We start from the raw sequence: 21210 nt of genomic DNA, 5'->3' as shown, positions 1-21210 counted from the left end.
AAGGGACATCTCCATGTATGTAGGTGGGGGTGGGAATCCTGAATCCACAGGCGAGTCATCCAGTGATGGGAAATGATCCTGAGGGTCATTGCAACCAACTTCTTCAACTTCTCTCAGTTTACCATATTGTCTAGGGACGACTGGGCTCGAATGCTAGGTTCAGATAGAAACTGATTTTTGAAGACACTCTGGAAGACCTGCAGCTGATGATGTACTAAACAATGGCTATGAATTAACCAGCTCTGACCACTGCATGCCAGGGACTGAAGGCATCTGAGTATTCCAGGCATATTTTGTCCCTTTAAAGTTGGGAGTCACTTGGTGTCCATGAAAGGACAGGGCAGCATTGTCAGGAATTTGGTGGGAACCATTTTAACTGGGGTCTCAGGCCCAACTGAGATTGTCTTCTGGCTTCAGAAGCATGTCTTCACAAGTGCAGGGAACTTCCCCAGGCAGGAAGAGGGCAGCCTCTGCCTGCAGGTGAATGGGCTCCTCTCTGTGCACCCTCCCTGACCATCCACAGCCATCCCATTTAAGACCCTACTGCCTTGACTTTCAAGCCTGTCTGACCCCAGATAGCAGCTTTTTCTGCCCTGACATTTGGCATCAGTTTCACTGTCAAGCTTGCTAGAAACCTTGGACACCTGCCCTGTCTACTTCCACCCTTACAGGAGGATGACACCAGATTGTTCAAGCTCAGGTCAGCCTATGAAAAGGATGGAACCGCTTGTCTCACATCCCATCTCCTTCCCTCTCTGGGTGGAGCCTCCTAAGCTCTTCTGGCCACCCATTTCCAGGTGCCATGTTCCATCTTTTTGAGCCTCCTCTCTTCCTATCAATTGAACTATCCTGTACTGCACCCCCTTAGGAAGACATACGTGGGCCTTCCAAGTGGACAATTTCTAAAGAAAAGCAGAAAGAAATCGCTGTAGTAATAGGATAAACCTCAGGAATAATTCTACACTGGCTTTCTGAATACATGTGGGTTTGTGTACAGTGCCCTACCTGCTTCATTAGTAGGAGTATTCAGCCTGATAGGAGAAGTAGGTGTCAGAATTTCTTATCTTTTACCCATTCACACATTACTCATACAACTAAGGAACTGTTCTTGTATTCAGCTATCTTCTGAGTTTGGGGTTGTGAACCTATCTTTCTCGCCAGATTATGAATGCCTTGAAGGGTGCGATTATGCCTTCACATCTCTGCAGGGTATCCTGCCCTTAGGAGATGTCAGTAATTTTTTTTTTTTTTGAGATAGGATCTTGCTCTGTTGCCGGGCTGGAGTGCAGTGGTGCAATCATGGGTCACTGCAGCCTCAAACTCCTGGGGTCTGGTGATCCTCCCACCTTAGCCTCCCAAACAGGACACCTGTCCTGTCTACTCCCACACTTACACGGGGATGGCACCAGATTGTTTAAGTTCAGGTCAATCTATGAAATGGATGGAACTGCTTGCCTCACATTCCATCTCCTTCCCTCTCTGGGTGGTACCTCCTAGAGGTCTTCTGGCCGCCCACCTGCTTGCCTCATAAATCCCATCTGGGACGATAGGAGTGCACCACCATGCCCAGCTACTTTTTAAAACTTTTTGTAGAGATGGGGGTCTCACTATGTTGCCCAGCCTGGTCTCTAATTCCTGGCCTCAAATACTCCTCCCCTCCAGGGTTCCCAAAGCACTGGGATTACAAGCATGAGCCACCGCGCTAGCCTCAATAATAATAATAATAATAATAATAATAAATTAATGTTGAATTTCCATAAACTTATGAAATGTCATCCAGCATTGAGAGGGAAGCATGTTCATGCCAACCAAGAGCAGCAGGTGGACAACACTCTTTTGAGGGAAAGGAGGGGTTTTGTAGGGCAGAATGGTCAGGACTGGCTCTATGAAGGAAGCTGGAGATGGACATATTCCTGAAAGAAGAAGAGAAGAGAAGAGAGAAGAGAAGAGAAGAGAAGAGAAGAGAAGAGAAGAGAAGAGAAGAGAAGAGAAGCAAAGTGAAGAGAAGCAAAGAGAAGTGAAGAGAAGAGAAGCAAAGAGAAGAGAAGAGGAGAGGAGAGGAGAGGAGAGGAGAGGAGAGGAGAGAAGAGAAGAGAAGAGAAGAGAAGAGAAGAGAAGAGAAGCAAGAGCCTCCAGGCAGGAGGAACTGTGCTACTAAAAAGAGAGAGAGGAAGGGTCTTGTGCATCAGGTGAGTTTTAGGATGGTGTGCTCTGACCAGATCAGTTCGGCTGCAGCAGGGGGCTCAAGAGGGATTGCTGGAATTATGTTTGAACACAGGCACACCTTGTTTCATTGCATGTCACTTTATTGCACTTTGCAGAGATTGCACTTTTTACAAATTGAAAGTTTGTCAACTCGCTGATTTCCTTGAGCAGTGGTTTGTAATTCTCCATGAATAGGTCCTTCACTTCCCTTGTTAGCTGTATTCCTAAGTATTTTATTCTGTTTGTAGCAATTGCAAATGGGAGTTCACTCATGATTTGACTCTCTGTTTGTCTGTTGAAATTGGTGTATAAGAATGCCTGTGATTTTTGCACATTGATTTTGTGTCTTGAGACTTTGCTGAAGTTGCTTATCAGCTTAAGATGCTTTTGGGCTGAGACGATGGGGTTTTCTAGATATAGGATCATGTCATCTGCAAACAGAGACAGTTTGACTTCCTGTCTTCCTATTTGAATACATTTTATTTCTTTCTCTTGCCTGATTGCCCTGGCCAGAACTTCCAATACTATGTTGAAAAGGAGTGGTGAGAGAGGGCATCCTTGTCTTGTGCCGGTTTTCAAGGAGAATGCTTCCAGCTTTTGCCCATTTAGTATGATACTGGTTGTGGGTTTGTCATAAATGGCTGTTAATATTTTTAGGTATGTTCCATCAATACCTACTTTATTGAGAGTTTTTAACAGGAAGGCATGCTGAATTTTATCAAAGGCCTTTTCTGAATCTATTGAGATAATCATGAGGTTTTATCTTTGGTTCTGTTTATGTGATAAATTACGTTTGCAGGGACATGGATGGAGCTGGAAGCCATTATCCTCAGCAAACTAATGCAGGAACAGAAAACCAAACACCACATGTTCTCTCTTATAAGTGGGAGCTGAACAATGAGATCACATGGACACAGGGAGGGGAACAACACACACTGGGGCCTGTTGGGGGGTGGAGTAGGAGGAGGGAAAACATTAGGAAAAATAGTTAATGCATGCTGGGCTTAATACCTAGGTGGCTGTGCACAGTGGGTCACGCCTATAATCCCAACACTTTGGAAGGCCAAGGCGGATGGATTACCTGAGGTCAGGAGTTCGAGACCAGCCTGACCAACATGGAGAAACCCAGTCTCTACTAGAAATACAAAATTAGCCAGGCATGGTGGTGCATGCCTGTAATCCCAGTTACTCGGGAGGCTGAGGCAGGAGAATCCCTTGAACCCGGGAGGCGGAGGTTGTGGTGAGCCGAGATCGTGCCATTGCACTCCAGCCTGGGCAACAAGAGTGAAACTCCATCTCAAAACAAACAAACAAAAAGCAAACAAAAAAACCTAGGTGATGGGTTGTTAGGTGCAGCAAACCACCATGGTACACATTTACCTATGAAACAAACCTGCACGTCCTGCACATGTATCCCAGAACCTAAAATAAAATAGAATAAAAAGAAAATTTGTCACAACCCTGCATGAAGCAAGTCTACCAGCACTATTTTCCAACAGCATATGCTCATTTCATGTCTCTGTGTCACATTGCAGTAATCCTCGCAATATTTCAAGCTTTTTCATTATTATTATCTCTGTTATGATGATCTATGACATGTTATCTTTGGTGTTACCATCATAATTGGGGGCAATACGTACTGTGTGAAATGGTGACTTAGGTAAAACAGTGAATTTAATTGATCAATGTTGTATGTGTTCCGAGTTCTCCACTGACCGACTGCTTCCCGGCCTCTCTCCCTCTCTATGGGCCTTCCTATCCCCTGAGACAAAACGGTAGTGAAATTAGGCCAATTAATAACCAATTCATACCAACCACTAAGTGTTCAAGTGAAAAGACATGTCGCATGTCTCTCTCTTTAAATCAAAAGCTAGAAATGATGAAGCTTAGTGAGGAAGGCATGTTGAAAGCTGATTTAGGCTGAAAGCTAGGCCTCTTGTGCTGAACAGCCAAGTTGTGAACGTGAAGGAAAAGTTCTTGAAAGAAATTAAATGTGCTACTCCAGTGAACACACACGTGATAAGAAAATGAAACAGCTTTGTTGCTGACATGGAGGAAGTTTTAGTGGACTGAATAGGAGATTTAAGCAGTCACAATATGTTCTTAAACCAAAGCCTAATCCAGAGCAAGGGCCTAACTCTCTTCAATGCTGTGAAGGCTGAGAGATGTGAAGAAGCTGCAGAAGAAAAGTTGGAAGTTAGCAGAGGTTGATTCATGAGGCTTAAGGAAAGAAACTGTCTCCATAACATAAAAGTGTGACATTGAAGCAGCAAGTTATCCAGACCTAGCTAAGATCATTGATGAAAGTGGCTACACTCAGCAATATATTTTCAATGTAGACAAAACAGTCTCATGTCAGAAGAAGATACCATCTAGGACTTTCCTAGCTAGACAGAAGTCAATGCCTGGCTTCCAAGCTTCAAAGGACAGGTTGACTGTCTTGTGAGAGGCTGATGCAGCTTGTCACTAAGTTGAAAGCATTGCTCATTTACCATTCCAAAAATTCTAGGGCCCTTAAAAATTATGCTAAATCTACTCTGCCTGTGTTCTATAAATGGAACAGCAAAGCTGACGGCACATCTGTTTACAAGATGGTTTGTTGAATATTTTAAGCCCACTGTTAGGATCCACAGTTTAGAAAAAAAGGTTTGTTTTTCTCAAATATTCCTGCTCATTGACAATGCACCTGGTCACCTAAGAGCTCCGATGGAGATGTACAAGGAAATGAATGTTCTTTTCATGCCTTCTAACATAACACCCATTTTGCTGCCCATGAATCAAAGAGTAATATCAACTTTCAAGTCTTATTATTTAAAAAATGCTTTTCATAAGGCTGTAGCTGCTATAGATCATGATTCCTCTGGTGGATCTGGGCAAAGTCAATTGAAAACCTTCTGGAAAGGATTCACCATCTAGATGCCATTAAGAACATTTATGATTCATGGGAGTAGGTCAAAATATCAGCATGAACAGGAGTGTGGAAGAAATGGATTCCAACCCTCGTGGATGACCTGGTGGGTTTCAAGGCTTCAGTGGAGGAAGGAACTGCAAATGTGGTGGAAATAGCAAGAGAACTAGAATTGAAATGGAGCCTGCAGATGGGACTGAATTGCTACAATCTCATGATCACACTTGAACAGATGAGGAGTTGCTTCTTTTGGATGAGCAGAGAAAGAGGTTTCTTGAGATGGAATTTACTCCTGGTGAAGATGCTGTGAACATTGTTGAAATGGCAACAAAGCAGCCAGGCGCAGTGGCTCACACCTGTTATCCCAGCACTTTGGGAGTCTGAGGCAAGGGGATCACTTGAGGTCAGGAGTTCGCGACCAGCCTGGCCAACATGGTGAAACCCTGACTCTGCTAAAAATACAAAAATTAGCTGGGTGTGGTGGCGTGTGCCTGTAATCCCAGCTACTCGGGAGGCTGGGGCAAGTGAATTGCTTTAACCCAGGGAAGGAGGGTGCAGTGAGCTGAGATCGCACCACTGCACTCAGGCCTGGGTGACAGAGTGAGACTCCGTCTCAAAAAAAATAAATAAATAAATTAAAAAAAAAGGAAATGACAGCAGAGGATTTAGAATACTGCATAAATCTATAAACTTAGTTGGTAAAGCAGGAACAGGGCTTGAGAATATTGACTCCAAATTTTGAAAAATGTTCTACTGTGGGTAAAGTGCCATGAAACAGCACTGCATGGTATAGAGAAATTTTTTTGTGAAAGGAAGAGTTAACTGATGTGGCAAATCTCACTATTGTCTTATTTAAGAAATCGCCACAGCTACCCCAACCGTCAGCAACTACCACCCTGATCAGTCAGCAGCCACCAACACCCAGGCAAGACCCCACCAGCAACAAGATTACAACTCACAGAAGGCTCAGATGATCGTTAGCATTTTTTAGCAATCAAATACTTTTTAATTAAGGTATGTAAATTTTTTAGACATAGTGCTATTGCACACTTAATAGACTACAATGGAGTGTAAACCTAATTTTTATGTACTGAGAAACTAAAAAAATTGTGTGACTCACTTTGTAGCAATAGTTTTTTTATTGCAGTGGTCTGGAACTGAACCTGCAATATTTCCTAGGTATACCTGTAGAGAGTTCAAGGCTAGATTATTTACTTACTTATTTATTTATTTATTTATATATTTATTTATTTTTGAGACCGAGTCTCACTCTGTCACCCAGGCTGGAATGTAGTAGCGTGACCTTGGCTCACTGCAACTTCCGCCTTCCAGGTTCAAGCGATTCTCCTGCCTCAGCCTCCCAAGTAGCTGGGATTACAGACATATGCCACCATGCCCAGCTACTTCTTGTATTTTTAGTAGAGGCAGGGTTTCACCATGTTGGCCAGGATGGTCTCGATCTTCTGACCTCATGATCCACCCGCCTCGGCCTCCTAAAGTGCTGGGATTACAGGTGTGAGCCACCGCGCCCGGCCAGTCATGCACATTTTCTATCTTCAGCTTTGCGAGACCAGAGATGATATTTTATGTAAAGAAGGAGGAGCCTTTGACATGGCTGATTTGACACAGATATAGTGATACCTATGACTTTTATTGAATCCCCTAGGAACTGAACAGAGACGTTGTTGATGATGGTCAAATTTCTAAATCTCGCCCTTCTCTGATGATCAAAATAGCTTTATTATTATTTATTTATTTTAATTTTAATTTTTAGTTCTGGAGTACATGTACAGGATGTGCAGGTTTGTTACACAGGTAAATGTGTACCATGGTGGTTTGCTGCACCTATCAACCCATCACCTAGGTATTAAGCCCAGCATGCATTAGCTGTTTGTCCTGATGCTCTCCCTCTCCACTCCACCCCCAGCAGGCCCCATTGTGTTGTTCCCCTCCCTGTGTCCATGTGCTGTCATTGCTCAGCTCCCTCTTATAAGTGAGAACATGCGGTATTTGGTTTTCTGTTCCTGCGTTAGTTTGCTGAGGATAATGGCTTCCAGTTTCATCCATATCCCTGCAAAGGACATGCTCTGATTCCTTTTTATGGCTGCATAGTATTCCATGGTATACATGTACCACATTTTCTTTATCCAGTTTATCGTTGATGGGTATTTGGGTTGATTCCATGTCTTTACTCACAATAGCTTTATTTTAACTGAGCACTTATTCTGTTCTAAGCACTGTGCTGATACCGTTGGGATATTTGGCCCCTCCAAATCTCCTGTTGAAATTTGATCTCCAGTGTTGGAGGTGTGGCCTGGTGGGAGGTGTTAGGGTCATGGGGCGGGTCCTTTGAGGAAGGCTTGGTGGCCTCCTCTGGGTCATGACTGAGCTCTAGCTCTATTAGTTCTCATGAGAGGTGGTTGTTGAAAACAGCGTGGCACCCTTCCCTCTCTCTTTCTTTCTCTCTCGCTTTGTGATATCTGTTTCCCTTCCCTTTCTGCTATGAGTAAGAGCCTCCTGAAGCCCTCACTAGAAGCTGATGCTGGTGCCATACTTCTCATACAGACAGCCTGCAGACCTGTGAGCCAAATAAACCTCTTTTCTTTTTCTTTTTTGTTTGAGACACGGTCTCACTCTGTCACCCAAGCTGGAGGGCAGTGGTGTGATTATGGCTCACTGCAGCCTCAACCTCCCAGGCCCAATTCATCCTCCCATCTCAGCCTCATGAGTAGCTGGGATTACAGGTGTGCATGACCACACCCAACTAATTTTTGTGTTTTTTGTAGAGACAGGGATTTGCCATGTTGCTCAGGCTGGTCTCAAACTCCTAACCTCATACAGTCCTCCCACCTTGGCCTCCCAAAGTGCTGGGATCACAGGAGTGAGCCACCGCGCCCAGCCTAAACCTCTTTTCTTTATAAATTACCCAAGGTCAGGTGTTCTCTTATAGCAATGCAAAATGATTTAGACATGTGCTAAGCACTTGATATGTATTAGATTCATTCCTCCTGATCTCTCAGTGGGCCTGTGAGGAAGGTATATTCTTAACCCTATTTTATATAAAGGAAACAGGGTCAATGATACAAGGTTGGTAAATGGCAAAGGCTGCACTTGAACTCAGATCCCATAGTGAAGTCAGGCTCTGACCCCATCCACTCCTTACCACCACACTCTCCTCTGTTTTGCCCATTCCTGACTCACTCAGCTCCTCTTTCCCTCCCTGCCCCATCCCATTCCTGAGTCTGGAGACAGCTCTGGGAAGCTTGTGAGATCCATAGGGATGGGACAGAGTTGAGATACTTGCTAAGAAGAACTGGCAGGCACAGAGCAGAGAAAAAATAAGCAAGCAGGCTGGGCATGGTGTCTCATGCCTGTAATCCCAGCCCTTTGGAAGGCCAAGGCGAGCGGATCACCTGAGGTCAGGAGTTTGAAACCAGCCTGGCCAAAATGAAGAAACCCCGTCTCTACTAAAAATACAAAATTAGCCAAGCGTCGTGGTGCATGGCTGTAATCCCAGCTACTTGGGAGGCTGAGGCACGAGAATTGCTTGAACCCAGGGGACAGAGGTTGCTGTGAGCTGAGATGGCGCCACTGCACTCCAGCCTGGGTGACAAGAGCAAAACTCTGTCTCAAAAAAAAAAAGAAGAAAGAAAGAATAAACAATCAGATAAAACTCTTGTAATTTTAATGACTTCTTGTTCCATCTTCATCAAATTGTCACCAAGACAAAATCGTAGAATGAAAATAGCATGTCCACACTGATGTAACTGTGACTGCCCTAGAATGCATTGTGCCTTATATGTGGAAGAGGCTCATAAATATTTGCCAGATGAACTATTGCTTCCTTACCTTTTTCTATTATGAAGTAAATGGATCCCTATGTGCCTGAAGAGCTATGTAATTTTAATAAAGCACCAAATAAAATAGAATATGAGAATTGGTAGGAGCTTTAGAAACCTACTAGTTCAACCATCTTGTTCTATTTTATTTTATTTTATTTATTTTTAGACACAGGGTTTTGCACTGCCATCCAGGCTGGAGTGCAGTGACACAATCACAGCTCGCTGCAGCCTCGAACACCTTGGCTCAAGTGATCCTCCCGCCTCGGCCTCAAAAAGTGCTGGGATGGCCGGGTGCAGTGGCTCATGTCCTGTAATCCCAGCATTTTGGGAGGCCGAGGTGGGTGGATCACCTGAGGTCAGGAGTTCAAGATCAGCCTGGCCAACACGGTGAAACCCCATCTCTACTAAAAAAAAAATACAAAAATTAGCTGGGCGTGGTGGCACATGCCTGTAATCCTGGTTACTTGGGAGGGTGAGGCAGGAGAATCGCTTGAATCCGGGAGGCGGAGGTTGCAGTGAGCCAAGATTGCACCATTGCACTCCAGCCTGGGCGACAGAGTGAGACTCTGTCTCAAAAATAAAATAACTAACTAAATAAGTGCTGGGATTACAGGCATTAGCCACTGTGCTCAGCCCATCTCGTTTTATAGATGAAAGTCCAGAGAGTATTGCAGAACTCACTGTTAGCAAGGCTGGGCACAGGCAGTAGTCCTGGTCCCTTCAATTCCTTTCTGACATTTCTGGCCTGGACAGGCAGGTGGTGGAGGGATTGTTTGTTTGGGGAAGTCAGAGGCTCGCTCAGAGGAGGAGGGAGCCAACAGATTTCTTTACCTCTCCCGTGTTTTTAAGCACTCAGCTACCCATGCAAATTGCCTCTTGGAATTATATATTTTTGCATATGGTGACTTGTATGTCAATAGCAAGTTGTTTTCATCATGCCAGTGCCAGAGAAATTGACGATCTCTTCAGTAATGTGTTCAGAACCTGCCTTTGGTGCCAGCAAAACCCTTTCTATACGTGGGCTTACCTGTCAGCTGTCCAAATACAGTATGATTAATCTGGCCTGCTAGGGAGAAGAGAGAGGGCTTGAACTATAGGAAGTGACAACGGTTAGGAAAATTGTTATGTTACAATGCCAATGATTTCCCTATAAGATTCAAATATGAATTAAGCTGTTCAGTGGCCCCTACCAACAGAGGCACAATTATGCCCAGCCAGCCTTGGAATTCCATAGAGATCCTGCTGTAAAGCCTTGTTCTAGAAACGTTGCAGCATCTTTTCTTTTTTCCTTCCTTCCTTCCTTCTTTCCTTCCTCTTTCTTTCTTTCTTTCCTTCTTTCTTTCTTCTTTCTTTCCTCTTTTCTTTTCTTTTTTTTTTTTGAGACAATGTCTCCTTCTATCACCCAGGCTGGAGTGCAGTGGTGCCATCATGACTCACTGCAGCCTCAAACTCCTGGCCTCAAGCAATCCTTCCACCTCAGCCTCCCAAGTAGCTGAGACTACAGGCACGCGACACCTTGCCCAGCTATTCTTTTATTTTTTGTAGAGACGGGGTTTCACGGTGTTGCCCAGGCTGGTCTTGAACTCCTGGACTCAAACGATTCTCCAACCTCAGCCTCCCAAAGAGCTGGGATTACAGGAGTGAGCTGCTGCACCCAGCCAGTGGCTTATTTTCCCAGCAGAGAGGACTGTGTATGACCTTCCTGAAAAAGTTCCCTGTGGCCCAGAATTTAAAGTCTTACCAGTTACTAAACATAACATTAGACACTGAAGTTATGAGAAGAGATTCTGTGCCACAGGCGGAAATCAAACCACTTTCATTGCTTTTGTCAGTCTTTGGGGTCCGAAAGTGAGTCATTCTTTAAGAACTTAGAAATGAGGGAAGTAAGGATGCCTTCTGAGTGTTAAACTTTAATACAGATACATAATAGATCAGAGTGGAAATACTGCAAAGTCATCTTAAAGAGACAATAAGAATAGACAGCCATCTTAGTATAGCTACTCACATAGTCAAAGAAAGACGTTGGCAATCAGGAGAATCTCTACGGAAATCTAGGTAACATCATGCAGGGAGATGGAGCTTGAACTAAAGATCTTGTTTTTGTTTTCATTTTTGTTTTGAGATGGAGTCTCACTCTGTCGCCTAGGCTGGAGTGCAGTGGTGCGATCTTGGCTCACTGCAACCTCCACCTCCCTGAGTTCAAGTGATTCTCCTGTCTCAGCCCCTGAGTAGCTGGGATTACAGGTGCACACCACCGCGCCTGGCTAATTTTGGGGTTTTTTGTTTGTTTGTTTGTTTTTGAGACAGAGTCTCGCTTTTTCACCCGGGCTGGAGTACAGTGGTGCAATCTTGGCTCACTCACCTCCGCCTCCTGGGTTCAAGTGATTCTCCTGCCTCAGCTCCCCAAATAGCTGGGATTACAGGCATGCACCATCATGCCTGGCTGATTTTTGTATTTTTAGTAGAGACAGGGTTTCATGATGTTGGCCAGGCTGGTCTCGAACTCCTGAGCTCAAGTGATCTGCCCACCTCAGCCTCCCAAAGTGCTGGGATTACAGGCATGAGCCACCGTGCCCAGCCTTAACTGAAGATCTTTAAGAGTTTCTGGTCCCGTAGCCACAGGCACTGCTACCATAGGATAGATGTGAAAGTTGTTGTCAACCCATTCCAAGTCTCATTGTTAAAGCAAATTCTGCTGCATTCTGAGGCTTTCAAACATTCAGTCCGGCTAAAAGATTCTTCTTGCTCTGATTACATGCTCCTTAAACACCATTTTTATATAGCAGTTATAAATAAATGTCCCACTGTACGTTGAGAAGCCACTGTTTGGTTTTATACATCAAGCCTGCAGGTTTGGTTAATATGAGTTTTCCTCTGAGAGAAGGACCTTCTCTATATGAGTTAACAATATTACATTTCTAGGCGTGGAGGAAGGAGGGCAGAGGTAAAGTCCTGGGTGGTGGTTTATTAAATAAGATCAGGACAGCCACATCATGAGGGAGCTTCATGGAGGAGAACCATTCCTGCTTCTACGGGGTGCAACATATTGCAGCTAATTTCATTTAAAGCCAAGAGTTTCAGAACATTGCATGATAGAAATATACCCATAGATATTCCCTTCATTTTATTTTATTTCATTATTTTGAGATAGGGTCTCATCCTGCTGCTCAGGCTGGAGTGCAGTGGCATAATTACAGCTCACTATAGCCTCAGACTCCTGGGCCCAAGTGATGTCCCTACACCTCAGCCCCCCAGGTAGCCAGGACTATAGACACGCACCACCATTTCCGGCTAATTTTTTTTTCTAGAGAATGGGTCTCATGTCACCCAGGCTGGTCTTGAACTCCTTGGCTCAAGCTATCCTTCTGCCTTGGCCTACCAAAGTGCAATGATTACAGATGTAAGCCACCATGACCAGCATACCCATAGATGCTCTTTGAAGGGGCAGCTAGGACGAAATGTATGTAAAAGGGCTAAGCAACTTATAAGTGGCTGGTATGGACATACGTTAAGACTGCTTAGTGCAGCCTGGGGATGGATGAAGGCAAGTGGTGGAAATAAGGACCAGGCTTTAGCCACAGAGAAAATTTTCATCCTGGACCGTTGTATTAGTGACTAGAGGCAATTCTGCATCGTTTAATTTCCCCCTGGCAGATGAGAGTGATTTGAAAGTATACCCTAAATTCTATGGTTCTCTGTTTGTAGTCTGCAGTAAATGGTGAAAACCCAGAGAAAATAATACATATTGCTCAACCTCAGACTAGAGGGAAGAAAATGGTCCTTTGTATGATTCTTTTTAATTTTCTCTGTGTGTTAGGAAAATTATAGTGGTAGCTCCTTCCCCGGTCTTTTCTTTCTTCAGTAGCTGCTTCAGCTGTCCAGGGTTAGCACCACGGCTGCATGGGATCATTAGGAACCCAGGATTTTTGCTCTGATGTCCTTAGTATGTGCTCCTCTCTGTGGTTTCAATATGACTTCTGCACTATTGATGCAGCGCAGGCGAGCCTCAATTTTGTAGCTCACCTACCGTCCATCTACTTTCCTGGCCATGTTCTAGTCAGGAAGAAAGAAAAAAGGTGAAATGAGATAGTGTATTCCAGCAGAGTGAGCCCTCTTTAAGAAACTTTCCAGAAAGCACCACTCAACACTTATATCTTATTGGCTAGAATGGTGTCACATGGTTACCTTCAGCTGCAAAGAATTCTGGGAAGCCTTTTTTTTTTAAGGGTGGTTCCTTGGTAGCTGTATTTCTGATGAAAATGGGGAAGGCTTGGTAACTGGGCATCTCTGCCATGGCTTTCAAGACAGAGACTTGGGGCTCCATCTAGATTTCTCCATTCCCTCACCCTTCTCATTCAAGAAATCAACAATTCATAGCAACACACCAATATTTCTTTCATTCACACATCTCTGTCCCCTATTCATTCCTGCTGGGCTTGTCTTAGTTCAGGACTCATTTCACCCTAACTATATTATATTATATTAGGTAAGAATTTCTACTGGTTATATTAGGTAAGAATTTCTGCTGGTTCTACTGCACCCTGTCTCATCTTCAACTCAGCATCCCTCTGCTTGCAGCCTTTCAATGTCTCCACATTGCCCTCGGCATGAAGAAGAGATTTCCTGCGTACAGATTTCCTCATGATGTAAACTTTGTCTGTGCCTCCAGCTTCATGTCCTTCTGTTTCCATCTTTGTTCATTTTGCTTCACAGTAGCAAGTAGGACTGTGCCTTCATGATCAACTTTCACTTCTCTCTTTCTTTCATACTCCATGTTTGATCCATCCATAGATTCCAGCGGCTCCACCTTTAGCATATATGCGGAATGGGACCTCTTCTTGAAAGACAGTTGTGGCTGGGCACAGTGGCTCACACCTGTAATCCCAGCACTTTGAGAGGCCAAGGCGGGAGGGCTGTATGAGCTTAGGAGTTCGAGACAAGCCTAGGCTACACGGCAAAACCTCGTCTTTGCAAAAAAAAAAAAAAAAAAAAAAAAAAAAAATTAGCTAGGTGTGGTGGTGCGTGCCTGTAGTCCCAGCTCTTTGGGAGGCTGAGATGGGAAGATCACTTGAGCCCAGGAGGTGGAGGCTACAGTGATCTGTGATCATACCACTGCACTCCAGTCTGGGCAACAGAGCAAGACCCTGTCTCAAAAAAAAAAAAGAGAGAGAGACAGAGAAAGAAAAGGAAAAAAAAAGCAAAACCAAACAACATGATAATTGTTGAGTAACAAAGGAATGAATTAATGAATGCTGGATACACAATGCATTTTATGAATACTGATTCACTCAAAGGTAGCATGATGCATCCCCATGGGGGGGATATTAATAAAGGCTAGAGTTTTTTATGTTTATGTACTGTCAGGTGTGGGACATATATTATTTCTAATCCTCATAATAACCCTACAGAGTCTTTTTTTTTTTTTTTTAACAGAGTCCTGCTGTGTCACCCAGGCTGGAGTGCAGTAGCACAATCTCAGCTCACTGCAACCTCTGCTTCCCAGGTTCAAGCAATTCTTCTGCCTCAGCCTCCCAAGTAGCTGAGATTACAGGCACACAACACCATGCCTGGCTAACTTTTGTATTTTTAGTAGAGACAGGGTTTCACCATGTTGGCTGGCTGGTCTCAAACTCCTGATCTCAAGTGATCTGCCCACCTCGGCCTCCCAAAGTGCTGAGATTACAGGCATGAGCCACCGCACCTGCCCCAAAGTCTATTTTTTTTTAACTGATGATAATAGTAGCTTGTTATAGTTAATACTTCTTTACTGCTTACTATGGGGTAGACACTAAGCTGAGTGCTTTACATGAGATATACCTTGTTTAATTCTCACCTCAATCCAAAGAGGTAGCTTCTGTTCTTCCTCCCACTTCTCCAGATAAAGAAACTGAAGCTAAGGGAGGTTAAGTGATGTCCAAAGTCACAGATGGGCTGGAAGATACTTTCTACTCACTCTTAGCATCATCCATCTGTAGGACAGGGACTGAAAGTTTTCCAAAGCTTCCGCTAAGCAGCAGGCATTGGATGTGATGGCTCACACCTGTAATTCCAGCACTTTGAGAGGCCGAGGCAGGTGGATCACTTAAGGTCAGGAGTTCAAGACCAGCCTGACCAACATGGTGAAATCCCATCTCTACTAAAAATACAAAAATTAGCTGGGCATGGTGGTGCACACCTGTAATCCCAGCTACTCAGGAGGCTGAGGCAGGAGAATCACTTGAACCCGGGAGGTGGAGGTTGTAATAAGCTGTGATCACGCCACTGTACTCCAGCCTGGGTGACAGAGAGAGACTGTGTCAAAAAAAAAAAAAAAAAAAAAAAGAAGCAGCAGACATTCAGGGCATTTACAGGCATTCAGTGTTCCTTTAGCTTTTGGTTGACCATTTCATGCCTTTGTTTCTGCAGTTTTATATTGTATCTGTAAAATATTAAAGCCCCTACATTCCTTAGCGAATACCACAAGTTTAAGAGTTGGGAAGGAGAAAAGGATATTAGCGATAATTATTATAAATGATAATATTTGGCTGTTTCTGTCCAGATTATAGATTTTTCCTCATCCCCGAGAGAAGCAGTACAGGACAATAATTAGTACAGTGTACCCTGGAGTTGGTCTGTCTGGTTTCTGATTTCTGGTTCTAGTTTCATGATCTTAGGCATGTTACTTAGCTCCTCTGTGCCTCAGTTTACTCAAAAGCAATGTGAATGCGATAATAGTTCCTCTCTCATGGGGTTGTTGTAAGGATGCTTTTTTAGGTGCTTATGACAGAGCCTGATACTTAGACAGCAATCTACAAACATTAATTGGTAGTTTTGTGGCAGTAGTTGCGGTCACATTCCTTCTTTTTATCACAGTAAAAATATTGATGGTGAGATATTTCTAACCTGGTTTGGCCTATATCCGGAGCTATCTAGTTAATATTGAGATTTTAAGAGGTTTTTGTCCTCATGCGCATTTCCCAGTATCAGATGAAGAACTTCAGGCAGATGTAGTGTTTGTCATTAATTGCAGGAGCCTTAGTGCTTCCTTAAAATGGGTCAGGGTCGGCCAGGCACGGTGGCTCAAGCCTGCAATCCCAGCACTTTGGGAGGCTGAGCTGGATCTCTTGAGGTCAGGAGTTCGAGACCAGCCTGGCTAACGTGGCAAAACCCCATCTCTACTAAAAATACAAAAATTAGCTGGGTGTGGTGGTGGGCACCTGTAGTCCCAGCTACTGGGGAGGCTGACACAGGAGAATCGCTTGAACCTGGGAGGCAGAGGTTGCAGTGAACCAAGATTGCACCATTGCACTCCAGCCTGGGCAACAAGAGTAAAACTCCATCTCAAAAAACAAAGGGTCAGGATCCATATTAAAGCAGTGAACATTTGCTGTGTCTCACTCAGAATTTATTCCCTACCCTTCTTTTGATAACATTAGCCAGAGCTTTCTTTGGGAACTTATTAAACACACTATTCTTAGACCCCCTACCCAGTTCTACTGAGTCTGAAATTCTGGGGATAGGGATGCCTAGCGATCTTTGGATTTTAGCAATGTTTTCCACGTATTCTGAATGCAGACAGACTCATTAGAGATCTAGAGCCACTGATCTGAAATCATGCTATCTGCGAATGTTGATCTTACCAGTTGAGTCATTCTTGTCATACCCAACTACAACAGAGTTGAGAAGCCAGGACATACAATATTGCTCCCGGAATGTAATTTTCTGCAAGCCTGGCTGCTGAAACACTGCCTGTTGTAATCTGAGATCAGTTTTCTCTAAGACTAATTTTAGTCACCACCGTCACTTACCAATCAGAGCTTTGCCAACTCCCCAAAACCTTACCAATATCAATGCATTTTCTTGAAAAATAATGTGTGTGTGTGTATATATATATACACACATATATATTTATGTATATATAAAACATTTCTCTTTTTAAAATAAAATCACCAACCTTTTCTTTGTGCTTCTGACATACCAAAGACCACCCAGTCTGTGTGTATGCCCCAAATTACAATTCTTTCTTCCCAAATAAAATGTTCAATTTCAGAGATTTTTAATTTGACATATTCAAAGTGTAGCTCCCAGACCAGTAGCTCAACCATAACCTTGGAACTTGCTAAGAGTACAGAATCCCAGGCTCTTTCCCAGACCAATCTAATGAGAATATGCTTTTTTTTTTTTTTAGACGGCGTCTCAGTCTGTCACCCATGTGGAAGTGCAGTGGTGCAATCTCGGCTCACTGCAACCTCTGCCTCCCATGCTCAAATGATTCTCGTGCCTCAGCCTCCCAAGTAGCTGGAACTACAGGCGCACACCACCAGGCCGGGCTAATTTTTTGAATTTTTAGCACAAAAAATGGGGTTTCACCATGTTGACTAGGCTGGTCTCGAAATCCTGACCTCGAGTAATCCGCCCACCTTGGCCTCCCAAAGTGCTGCACTCACAAGCGTAAGCCACTGTGCCTGGCCAAGAATATGCATTTTTAACAAGACCCCCAGGTAATTGACAGGGATATTCACATTTGGAAACACTGAGCTAGGGTACCTGTTCTCAAACTTGACCGATAGAGCTTTAAACACCACTGATGTCTGGGACCCTCTCCTTAGGGATTCTGATTTGATTGATGGATCTGGAGAGCAGCCTAGGTTTTGAAACATTTTTTTTTTTTTTTTTGCTCCCCAGGTAACTCTAATATTTAGCAAAGTTTGAGAGCCAGTCAGCTAGGGTGGTGACCTAGGGCAATATTTCTGCAAGTGTGGTCCCTGGTGCAGCAAGCACAGGCCTCCCTGGGAGAATGTGTTAGAAATGTAAATTCTCGGGCTCCACCCCAAACCTACTGAGTCAGAAACTCTGGGGCTGGGGCCCAACAATCTGTGTTTTAACAAGCCCTGCAGATAATACCAATGCAGGCTTGAGCTTGAGAACCATGTTCCAGAGCCTGGGGACCCTTTTGACATAGCTGGCTGGGGATGGTGATAGGGGAGAGCACTAGGGTCCCGAACTGTCAATTTGCCAGGAATGGATGGATCTCCCAGGAAGCAGGACTTCCACTGCTAAAACCAGGATGGTCCTGAGCAAACTGGGATGGTTGGTGTATTAGTCAGGGTTCTCTAGAGGGACAGAACTAATGGAATATATATATATAGAGAGAGAGGAGTTTATTCAGTATTGACTCACACAATCACAAGATCCCACAATAGGCCGTCTGCAGGCTGAGGAGCAAGGAGAGCCAGTCTGAGTTCCAAAACTGAAGAACTTGGGAGTCTGATGTTTAAGGGCAGGAAGCATCCAGCGCCGGAGACAAGATGTAGGATCGGAGGCTAGGCCAGTCTCTTTTCCCATTTTTCTGCCTGCTTATATTCTATAGCCACCCTGGCAGCTGATTAGATTGTGTCCACCCAGATTAAGTGTGGATCTGCCTTACCCAGCCCACTGACTCAAATGTTAATCTCTTTCGGGCAACACCCTCACAAACACACCCGGGATCAATACTTTGTATCCTTCAATCCAATCAAGTTGACACTCAGTATTAACCATCACAGCTGGTCACTCTAAGTCACGGAAGACTCCTTTATTTATTTATCTATTTATTTATTTATTTATTTATTTATTGGTAATAGAGTCTCACTATGTCGCCCAGGCTGGAGAGCAATGGCAAGATCTCAGCTCACTGCAACCTCCACCTCCTGAGTTCAAGCAATTCTCCTGCCTCACCCTCCCAAGTAGCTGGGATAACAGGTGCGCACCACCACACTGGCTAATTTTTGTATTATTAGTAGAGATGGTGTTTCATCATGTTGGCCAGGCTGGTCTCAAACTCCTGACCTCAGATGATCCACCAGCCTTGGCTTCCCAAAGTGCTGGGCCTCCTAAAGTGCTGGGACTACAGGCGTGGGCCACCATGACCAGCCAGACTCCATTTTTATTGAAGTGGCACAGAGCCCATTTCATTGGCCAAAATTCAGTCATATGGCCAAAATTCAGTCAACCTTAGTACAAGGGGGGCTGAAAAATGTGGCCTAGCTGTATGCCCAAGAGGAAGAGGAAAGTGCTTTGGTGAGAAGCTAACCAGTCTTTGCCATGGCTCCTAATCACTGCATAATGATCCCATCCTTTAAGTATGCACAGGGGCTGCAAACATCTAAAGACGTTTCTACAAAGTGCTTGTTAGGAAAGGGTACATTCTTGTTCTCTGGGGACGCGATGCTTGCTGCTGACTTTTCTCTGTCAGTTCTCTGATTGTGCCATCAGCATCTGGTATTAACAGTTCAACAGGAAGAAAAAAAAAATCCCCAAACCTTCCCCAGCAAGTCTGTTCCCTTGTTGCAAGAGGTCTGCAGCTGGGATGTGATGGAGTGAGCATATGGCTTTAGGGAGGCCCATTTGGTTCACTTAGCAGAGTTCCGTGGCCTGTGAATGTTCAACACATTTTAACATTAAAGTCGTCAGGCAGCTGGCCTGATTCCTGCCTGCCTGCGCTGACTGGCTCTGAGGGCTGGCTATGCAGAAACAGAGACACGGGGCAGATGATCTCCAGTGAGGCTGATGTACAGGAATGGTGCAAGGGGCTTTCTCAATGCATCACCCGCTCCAGAGCGTCTCAATTCAGGCTTTCTGAAAATGTCATGTCATTTGCTGAGGCAAGGAGGTTGCACTCCTTTGAATAGAAGGAGAACCAGCCCCCTTCGGTCGGGGGGCTTCTTTGAGGCAGAAAGAAATTAGGACACATGCCAGGCAAGTCTTGGCCTTCAATGAGAGAGAAAAGACAAGGTCTGGAATACATTTGAACAGGATTTGCAGATGGAAATACAGTTGGGTTCCTCTGGTTGGCAAGTTTTTAGTTAGGGCCATTTTTTTTTTTTTTTTTTTTGATACGGAATCTCGCTCGTTGCCCAGGCTGGAGCGCAGTGGCGTGATCTCGGCTTACTGCAACCTCTGCCTCCGGGTTCAAGCGATTCTTCTGCCTCTGACTCCCGAGGAGCTGGGACTACAGGCATGCACCACCATGCCAAGCTAATTTTTGTATTTTTAGTAGAGGCAAGGTTTCACCACATTGGCCAGGCTGGTCTCCAACTCCTGACCTCGTGAGCCACCTGCCTCAGCCTCCCAAAGTGTTGGGATTACAGGCGTGAACCACCGTTCCCGGCCGTAAGGGCCATTTTTATGTCCCTAGATAGAGTCTCCCAGTATCCTGATCTCTCCAGCCCATGGACAGAAAGGCATCATGTGTGTGGTAGACAGAGAATGTTGAGTGAGGACTTAGAAGATGTGAGCTCCATCTCTACCCTCTGCCTATTGCAAGTGTAACTCCGGGTGTACGGGGGCTGCTCCAGCCCTTTGAGCTATCGGGGCTTAGACAGAGGTCAATGAGGAGCAGACAGGGCATGGAAAGAGAGAGAGGTCAGATGCCTGGCAGCATACAGGGAGGCTAGAACCCTAGGAATTAGTGAGTTTAGAGGTGTCAACACAGAGCAGGCAGTAGTGACACACTGAAGAGTACAGGCCAGGAAGATGGGATAGCCAGAAGTCTTTGACAGAAGTGGATGAATTGGGAGCGCTCCATGCCTATGAAGATGGCTTCTTTTGAGGAACAGTGAACCCCAGCTGGAGAGATGAACTTTAATCTTTTCTGAACTGATCTTTCCTCTTAGGTATTTTAGGTAAAGTACTTCCTCTCTTTTCCCAAATATTAAACAGAGACATATATTTTGTCTTTCTCTTTTCCTTCCTTCTTATCATCTGTATTAGTTTCCTGTAGGTACTATAACAAATTCATACACACTTGGTGGCATAAAACAACACAAATTTAAGGCCAGGCGTGGTGGCTCATGCTTATAATCCCAGCACTTTGGGAGGCTGAGGCGGGCGGATCACCTGAGGTCAGGAGTTCGAGACTAGCCTGGCCAACATGGTGAAACCCCATCTCTACTAAAAATACAAAAATTAACTAGGGGTGGTGGCGCCCAATTGAAGCACAAGAATCGCTTGAACCCAAGAGGTGGAGGTTATAGTGAGCCAAGATCATGCCACTGCACTCCAGGCTGGGCGACAAAGTGAGACTTTGTCTCAAAAAACAAAAATTATTTTCCTATGGTTATAGAGCCCAGAAGTCTGAAATGAATCTCACTGGGATGAAGTTAAGGTGTTGGCAAGCCTGGTTCCTCCCAAAGATTTTATTTTTGTTTTTTAATTTCTAAAATTGTTTGTGCAGACAGGATATCACTATGTGGCCCAGGCTGGTCTTGAATCCTTGGCCTCAAGCAATCCTTCTGC

At 44.5% G+C, this 21210-nt stretch overlaps 1 pseudogene; it reads left to right on the top strand.

Annotated features, from left to right (window-relative positions):
* The first annotated feature begins 327 nt into the window (after positions 1-327).
* On the top strand, positions 328-6119 carry LOC129060562 (tigger transposable element-derived protein 1-like; annotated as a pseudogene).
* The last annotated feature ends 15091 nt before the right edge of the window (positions 6120-21210 follow it).

The sequence above is a fragment of the Pongo abelii genome, chromosome 6 (genome assembly GCF_028885655.2).
Source record: "Pongo abelii isolate AG06213 chromosome 6, NHGRI_mPonAbe1-v2.0_pri, whole genome shotgun sequence".
Classification (NCBI taxonomy): domain Eukaryota; kingdom Metazoa; phylum Chordata; class Mammalia; order Primates; family Hominidae; genus Pongo; species Pongo abelii.
The sequence above is the reverse complement of the archived record's forward strand: the minus strand, read 5'-3'. Positions and strand labels throughout refer to the sequence as shown.